Source organism: Lactuca sativa, chromosome 4 (genome assembly GCF_002870075.4).
Source record: "Lactuca sativa cultivar Salinas chromosome 4, Lsat_Salinas_v11, whole genome shotgun sequence".
In the NCBI taxonomy this organism is placed as follows: Eukaryota; Viridiplantae; Streptophyta; class Magnoliopsida; order Asterales; family Asteraceae; genus Lactuca; species Lactuca sativa.
This window is the reverse complement of record NC_056626.2, coordinates 93,105,547-93,115,295: the sequence shown is the minus strand read 5'-3', so window position 1 is coordinate 93,115,295 and position 9,749 is coordinate 93,105,547.

Sequence of the window (9,749 nt, the reverse complement as noted above, 5' to 3'; positions counted from 1 at the left end):
ATGTACATCATATTTAGCATTCGTGATTGATGCTAAGAAAGAGAAGAAGGTGATGCAGAGCATTCCAGTGGTGTGTGATTATCCGGAAGTATTTCCCGAAGATCTTCCTGGATTACCACCTGATAGACAAGTGGAGTTCAGAATAGACTTGTTACCAGGAACCATGCCAATAGCAAAAGCACCTTATCGATTAGCACCAACGGAGATGAAGGAGCTGATGATGCAACTTCAGGAGTTATTGGAAAAAGGTTTCATTAGACCTAGTTCATCGCCCTGGGGAGCTCCGGTGTTATTCGTAAAGAAGAAAGATGGAAGTATGAGAATGTGCATCGATTACAGAGAGCTGAACAAGACAACAATAAAGAATAGATATCCGTTGCCAAGGATTGATGATATGTTTGATCAATTGCAAGGTTCGAGCTATTTCTCAAAGATCGATCTAAGGTCAGGATATCATCAGCTAAAAGTAAGAGATCAAGATATCGAGAAGACTGCATTCAGAACTAGATATGGACACTACGAGTTCTTGGTTATGTCGTTTGGACTAACCAATGCTTCGGCAGCATTCATGGATTTGATGAATAGGGTTTGTAATCCTTTCCTTGATAAATTCGTGATAGTGTTCATAGACGACATTCGGATTTACTCGAAAAGCCAGGAGGAGCATGGCAGACACTTGCGAGAAGTGTTGGAAGTTCTGAAGAAGGAGAAGCTGTATGCAAAGTTCTCCAAATGTGATTTTTGGATTCGTGAAGTCCAATTCTTAGGTCACGTGGTCAACCAAGAAGGGATAATGGTTGATCCAGCAAAGATTGAAGCTGTGATGAAGTGGGAACAACCGAAAAGTCCCACGGAGATTTGAAGCTTTTTAGGATTAGCCGGATATTACCGCAGGTTTATCCAATGCTTTTCTTCGATTGCTACTCCATTGACAGCTTTGACCCACAAAGGAGCTACTTATGCTTGGAGTGATAAGCATAAAGAAGCATTCGAGAAGCTAAAGAAGAAGCTATGCGAGGCAGCGATACTTTCTTTACCCGATGGAGTTGAAGACTTCGCTGTTTATAGCGATGCGTCTGGGGTTGGATTAGGTTGTGTTTTGACCCAAATAGAAAAGGTGATAGCATATGCGTCTCGACAGCTGAAAGAGCATCAAAAGAATTACCCGACTCATGATTTGGAGTTGGCAGCGGTAGTTTTCGCTCTGAAAATATGGAGGCATTACCTCTATGGCACGAAGTGCAAACTTTTCACTGATCATAAGAGTCTCCAATATCTCTTTAATCAGAAGGAATTGAATATGAGGCAACGACGTTGGCTAGAATTACTTAAAGACTACGACTGCGAGATACTTTACCACCCCGGTAAAGCTAATGTTGTTGCTGATGCTCTCAGTCGGAAAGTCAATCTTGAAAGGAAAAGGCCAAGGGCGTTGAGAATTGAAGTTGTCTCGACCATTGTGGAAAGTATAAAGAAAGCTCAAGAGGAAGCTTCTGAGAAAAATGACCGAAAGGAGGAACGTTTGGGTAAAACGTTGGTGTTTGGTACAAACGGTCATGGACTAAAGGTATTCCAAGATCGTATTTGGGTACCTAAGTCATGAGGAATTAGGGACATTCTGATGGAAGAAGCTCACAAAACCATGTACTCAATTCATCCTGGTAGCACTAAAATGTATAGGGACCTGAAACCCTACTACTGGTGGCCGACGATGAAGCTTGATGTTGCAAAGTATGTGGCTGAGTGTGTGACTTGTGCGAGAGTCAAGACACAACATCAGAAACCTTACGGGAGTTTAGAACCATTGCCTGTGCCTATGGGTAAGTGGGAAGACATTGCTATGGACTTTGTCACTAAACTGCCCAGAACAAAGAATGGTCACGACATGATTTGGGTGGTCGTTGATCGATTCACTAAGAGTGCGCATTTCATAGCAGCCAAGGAGAAATGGTCTATGGAAAAGCTTGCGAATTCTTACGTGAAGGAAATTGTGAGGCTTCACGGTGTTCCGTTAACGATTGTATCGGATCGTGATAGCCGTTTCACCTCAAGGTTTTGGAAAAGTCTACAAGAGGAAATGGGTACCAAGTTATGTTTAAGTACAGCTTACCATCCGCAGACTGATGGTCAGAGTGAAAGAACGATTCAAACACTTGAAGATATGCTGAGAGCATGTACCTTGGAATTCCTAGGTAATTGGGATGAACATTTACCATTGGTAGAATTTTCCTATAACAATAGTTTCCACTCGAGCATTAAGATGGCACCTTATCAAGCTTTGTATGGACAAAAGTGTCGTATGCCGTCTTGTTGGCTTGAGGTTGGGGAAAAGCGGTTTATGGGACCGGAGATGGTTCATCAAACTGCTGAAAAGTTGAAAATAATTAGGGAAAGAATGTTAGCAGCTCAGGATCGTCAAAAGAGCTATACTGACAAGAAGCGAAGACCGATGACGTTTGAGGTTGGAGATTCGGTTTTGCTTAAAGTCTCGCCGTGGAAGGGACTTATAAGATTTAGAAAAAGGGGAAAGTTGAGTCCAAGGTTTATTGGACCGTTTAAAGTTCTTCAGAGGGTTGGGAACCAAGCTTACAAGCTCGAATTACCCGAAGAACTGAATGGAATTCACAACACTTTTCATGTGTGTTATTTGAGGAAGTTCACGGGAGAAGTTCCCGATATAATTCACATTTCTGAATTTAGAATTGATGAGAACAAAAGGTTGATTGAAGAACCAGAGGCAATTGTTGACCGAAAGACTAAGAAGTTGCGACGCAAAATGGTTGGGTTAGTGCGTGTCCGATGGAAACACACGAATGGGCCGAATCTCACCTGGGAGACGGAGAGTGACATGTTGAGTCGCTATCCGCATTTGTTTGATGATGTGTGATTCCGGGGACGAAATCATTCTAAGGTAGAGAGAATTGTAACGCCTGTGTTTCCGGGCTTGCCATTTTTAGCAATGTAATGGTCTAGGTTAACCTCTGTAACCTGTTTTGAAATAATAAAGATTGTATGATTTAAGTATTGTGTGTTTTGTGCTTAATTGCTTAATTATGTGGTTTGATTAATTAAGAATAAAAATAAGCGTCAAAATATAGTGTAAAATAAACTTGATATCTTTGGTTAATGTTGTAGTAGTTGAAACAAGGTTTCCGAATATATATATAAAACGCCCAAATCTGACTTCGTATGAGGAAGTTATGATTTATCGAAGTTTCGGCTTAGCGGTATGCAGCCTGAAATACTCGATTTGAGATCGAGCGGTTTTTAGCCGAAGTAATCTAAACGAGGATCGAAGGTCTCATTGTTGGTATCGAAGCGATAAAAAGCTAGGCGAGAACGGACGTCAAACGAAGAAGTTATGAATTTATAACGAAGTTTTTCTGTCTCGGCCCATTAAAAATAAATAATAAAAATAAAGTTAAAATTAGCCGACGGAGTCTAAACGAAAGTTGTAGAGCGTAGTCTCACCTTCGCGTGGATATAAAAAAACGTCGAAAACGGAGTTCGTATGAAGAAGATATGAATTTCCGAAGTTTATTAAATATTTTGTATTTAATTTTAATTGGAAAATCCGGCATTATCCGAAGGGGAGTCAGCAATCCGATCCGAAGTACGCCCCGCGTACACCGAAGGCGTCGACACTCGCAGCAAGTGGCTTCGGATGACGAACGCAGTGACGGATTCGGACCAGTACGCCCCGCGTACTCCGAGGCTCCAGCCCCCTATAAATAGGATGCGAGGGCAGCCGGTTCTTTTGTTCATTTTCTCTCTTCTCTCTCCCGTTTTGCATCGTTTTGTGTGTCAGAAATACCCCGAAGCCACGGTATCATACTCGAGCCCCGAGGCAAGTCCCGAGATCCTGAAGATCCCGAGAAGTGCGGTTCCCGAGCCGAAGCTCTGCCTGCGAGAAGTTCGATTTTTGTGAAGATCTTCCAGATCTGCCGAGGATTACTACTTCTGCAAGTCGTAGTGCTGTCCGATCATCTTCTGATCAAGTGAGTGTATACTACCTTTCATAAACACGATAATAATACAAGTATGGTTTGAGTGTATTAAGTATATTGTTGTTTATATGTGTGAATGTGTATTCACTTTCTTCTAACTCATAGATATGATTTATTCTCTATGAGATATGTGTTATGTGTGTGTGTGCCTCATCTGTTATGTGGAATATGTATTGATCAAAGTATGCTATACAGGTTTTTATCTATGTATAAAATGTATATTTTTATCTACTAATATGTTGGGTAGAACATGGGTAGATAGTTGGTGTGTAATAAACAGATGAGAGGTCTCGTTGTTGTTTGATTTAGTCATCTAGCGGAGTTTAGATGACGACCACATACTTTTCTAGATAGTCTTGTGGAACATTAGCAGGTTCGCCACCTGTAGGTGTTAATGAACTTGGGTGTTCATTCGCTGTACTCCATCCCCCTCATGGTTGCCTTATTTGACTTATATTGCTGAGGTACCCCCGAAGCAAGTGTTGTCGCCCCGATGAAATATTCTTAGACTAGGTCCCTTATGTTAGTTGTCTTAGGGACATAAAGTGAGAATAACGGGAATGGGTAATTGGGTTATTGTTGGTTGGTGGAAATTAAATATGATTATTTATTGTGGGTTGAAAACCCTATATGCTCACCAGGCTCCCAAGCCTGACCCACTCAGTTTTATTTGTATTACAGAAAGTGGCGCGAGGGCATAAGAGGGATGAACCATTAAGTTGTTTTGTTTACATGTCTGTATATGTTTATATTTGGTAAACATTGTTTTATCATGTTTTGTTTTTGGGAACAAATTCCGCAACTCTTTCAAATCAAAAGGATTTACTCTGAAAATATTTTAAAAGCATAAATGAAAATCGGTCTTTTTTGGCCGAGATTTTGGGGATGTCACACTAACCCTCAATTATATTTAATCTAATAGACACAATTTATTCATACAATCACACTATAATTACAATTCGCATTTAATCCTAACCCTATATATATATATATATATATATATATGAGGATAAAATGATTTGACATGTGCATAGGGAAGTGTAATTTTTCTAATTGGAATGTATGTCACCGTCTAAAAGTTTTGAGATTTCGGCATATCCTAACCGAAATCATTGTTTACGGTCTAAAAGTCCAACAGAGAAGGGGAGTTTTTGGTTTAAACTCCACCGAAATTCCCTGATTTTTGTCCATGTTCTCGGTCTCGCAATGGCAATGGTTTTCGGTTTAAAGGTTTGTTCTCGGTAGGGGTTCTCGGTGCACAAAGAGAAGGTTTTCGGTTAGCTCTTTTTTTTTGTATTTTGATGCCTACTACCAAAAACGCATAAAGTAATATAAAATTGAACTATTAAATCAAATAATTTTATTTATTTGACTTTTGTTTAACATAGTTGACTAGCTTTGACTTTTAGTGACTTTCTTTTATTTTTATTAACTTTAAATAATTGGTTGTTACACAAGGAACTAACAGGAAATCACCCTGAAGCATTTGGTTTCCAAACCCATTTGTTAGGAACTACAGACAGCTTTACATTAACAACAATATCACACAAGCTATCCAAGGCAGTCGATTCCTTTCCTCTTCATGGCTGTCTTCTCCACTCCCACTGAGTAGCAACCACTTCTAGATCTCTAATCCTATCTGCCACCCTGCAATTTTTATTAGACTTAATAACATAAAGTTCTAGAAACGCATCTTTCAGAACCAAGTTTCCATGCCATTTGTCTTTCCAAAAGTGAGTTGTATTTCCAGCACCTAAACGTCTCTCAAATAACTAGTCCAAAGAAATATTACAATTAGCAAACTCCATATTAATTCTGGAAATCGTCAACCATACCCCAGGGATACTGCATTTAGCCATTGGCTTAGTATCTATTCTAGAGATTTTATGCAAAGCAATGATGCAAGCGGACCAAAAATTGTTCTCTTCACTTTTTAGGCGCCACCACCATTTAGCCAAGAGAGCTAAATTTAAAGACTTGAGACAATTAATACCAAAACCCCCTTTACTTTTATGTTTAACCATTGTGCTCCTAGAAATCCAATGTATTTTTTTTTTATTTTCTTTTCCACCCCCAAATAAATCTCTTTCTAATACCCTCCAGAACATCAATAATCTTGCTGGGAGCCTTAAATAATGAGAAGAAATAAAGTGGGAGACTTCCTAAAACGGATTTGAAAAGTGTAAGACGCCTGACAAACGAAAGGTTATCCGCTTTCCAACTAGACAACTTAGAGATTGAATTTATCCATAATTGGTCGCCAGTTCTTAGCAAGCCTCATATTGGCCCCAATACGAAGCTCGATATATATATATATATATATATATATATATATATATATATATATATATATATATATATATATATATATATATATATATAATGGGGAAATTCGCAGGTTCACAACAAAGAATACTAATCAGTCTTTCAAGTTCAAGATCTTCCACTCCAACACCAAAGATGTTGCTGTTGTGAAGATTAAACTTTAAACCGGATGCGATGTAAAAACAACGAAGGATTCTATTTAGATTAATTAAATCCATCTCATACCATTCTCCAATAACGGTAACATCATCCGCGTATATAAATTGAGACAACATGGGGCCATTATTTGGAAGATTTATACCGTGATAAAAATGTTGATCACAAGCTTCCTTTAGAGAAATAGTTAATTTCCATCACAAGGATAAAGAGAAAAGGAGTTAGAGGGTCACCTTGCCTAACACCCCGTCTTATGTTGAGTTCTTTAGTGGAAAAAACCTTGACTATGATAGAAGTTATTCCCGAGTTTAATTAACCACACATCCACTTCCTCCCTTTACCCCCAAAATTCAGTTGCTCCAATATCGAATCTAAGAAACCCCAATTAAGCGAATCAAACGCTTTATCAAAATCAACTTCATATGTATTATATTGTTTTGCATTTTGTATCTATTATTTGTATGACTCATTGTATAACTAGTCTGCACATAATTAGTCATTTTAGTTATGTTTGTAATTATATATCAGTGGAAATCTACCCCCCCCCCCCCCCACACACACATATATATATATATATATATATATATATATATATATATATATATATATATATATATATATATATATATATATATATATATATATATATATATATATATATATGCATACAAATCTAGCTTCTTTTGAGAAACAATAGATATGTGATAATTTGCGAACTCATAATCAACTCATCATTTTTTAGCACCAAAAACACTAATATTCTCCAAATTGTGCGTCTAAGTCATATCTAGGCTCAACAAAGGATTTGACGATATATATTTGATATTTTTGTATGACAACTGATGAGCACAATCAGCAGTCGTATGGACTGCTGATGAGCATAATCAATAGTCATCTGGACTGATGATTGCTCATCAGCAGTCCATATGGCTGCTGGTTGTGCTCATCAACAGTCCGTACAACTGTTGAATGTGTATACATGCAAAATTTGAAAATAAATAAAAAAAATTGTCAATTTTTTTAGTGTTGATAGGAGTTAGACGCACCATTTGGAGAATATTGATGTTTTAGTGTTGAAAAATGATGAGTTGATTATGAATTTACAAGTTTGCATGCTTTTTTAAGTTCTCACACACACACACACACACACACACACACACACACACACACACACACACACACATATATATATATATATATATATATATATATATATATATATATATATATATATATATATATATATATATATATATTATCGTTACCATTATCAACTTGAAACCCTAAAAGCAATGATGCGCGAAAGAGAGAATGAGAAACAACAACACTAATAAGATGTGGAGAAATAAAAGGCAACTTTATATTATTTCAAGACTACAGATAAATTGAAAAATGCATCGTATGTTTTTTTATTTTCATTTTATGATCCTAAAAGACGACATATACTTATTTATGTCATGGATTTTAATAAAAGATGACAACATTTTGCACAAACATTTATGATTGCCGTAAATCCTTAAAATTTTTACGAAAGATGACATAAGTTTTATGAACGTTTTTTTTTTTTTTGGTCATAAAATAGTGTATGTCGATGTTCATCTATCATTAAAACCTCATTTTTCTACTAGTGCTACTTAGGGCTTTCCAATGATATGTTGCAAAAAAATAGTTCTTGGGCCTAAATTAGTGGAGAATATCAACAACAAGATCTAACTTCCACCGCCCGTTGTATGTGCTGTCCAAGCGCGTAAATGTACCGTGTCGTAGACAAGAAATATGATTCATTGGTTTCATTTTTTTTTGTTTTGATAATCTCTCGACCACATACAACCTCATTCTTTTCCAAAAAAAAAAAAAAAAAAAAAAAAAAAAAAAAAAAAAAAAAAAAAAAAAAAAAACTTGTTAAAGTTAGAAGAGAATTTTGAAAATTGTTTATGATATTTTAACAAGTTTTAGATTGTCGAAGATATAAATCTGGTTTGATATTTTTAAAATAATAACATACATCTGTTTGTGCAAAAAGATTTTGAAGAAGGGTTTTCTTCAAATATTTTCAAAGATATGTATTATGATTTTCTAAGATGCTTTTCGAGAATTTCCACAAAGATTTTTTAAGGGCATTTCGAAGCCACACAGAGAGGACCGTTTCTGAAAAAATTGGATCTTCAAGGAGTACTTCAATAAAGTTAGGCTTTCTAATTAGCGATGAGCATATACGGGTACCCGTCTTATTTGGCGAGAACCGGAACCGGAACCGGAACCGGCGGTTCCTAGAGAGTTAGAACCAGAACCAGAACCGCTTTAGACAGTTCTTAAATGTTTGGAACCAGTCTCGGAACCGGCGGTTCTGATTCCGGGAGCGGGTAACCCGGTCACATTAATTTTGTGAACTTTTGTCTACAAAACCGCAATTTAGTTCGATCCAAATCAAATTAATTCGGACCAAAGACGGACAAAATCGGACCAATATATTCTAAACCGATCGAAGTAACACACACACACACACACACACACACACACACACATATATATATATATATATATATATATATATATATATATATATATATATATATATATATAAACCGGTTCTGGCGGGTACCCAGCGGGTAGCGGTTCCGAAAAAATGAGAACCAGAACCGGAACCGCTTAAGGTTCCAAAACCGGCAGTTCCGGTTCCAAAAGCGGGTACCCGGTTCCGATGCGCATCCCTGTTTCTAATAAGGCACATTATTTATTTTCGGTGGATGACGTTGATATCTAAAAAAGAAATCTATGTCTTTGTTTGGTTTACAATTTTTTAAGGAAGTTTAGGCCTACCAATTGTATCGTGTTCGCGTTGGTGGGTCGTAGGTTGGCGGGTCAAAATATATCAACCCGAACAGGAACCATTTAACTATGCATGTAACGGATTACCGGGTTTGAAACATAAATACATATATGACCCGTCAACCCAATTATTTATACGGGTTCACAGGTTGGTGGGTTCGTGGGTCAGATTGGGGTTCATATGTTCAAAGGTTCGATCGCAACAAATCGATTGTCAACTACGTTGTGCATCCGTCGTTCACGTTCAGACATCCATCATTCGATAATGATTCAATCATGCATGTCGCCATTCTTCGTGAGTTTGTTCTGTCGTTTGTCATAGAGGGGAGAGCGAAAGAGGGGTTATTCGATTTTGTTTGTGAGATGCTAAGATTATTTAGGGCAAACGCCAAATGTCAAATGGTCAATGATATCGAGTATCCTATCCTAGTA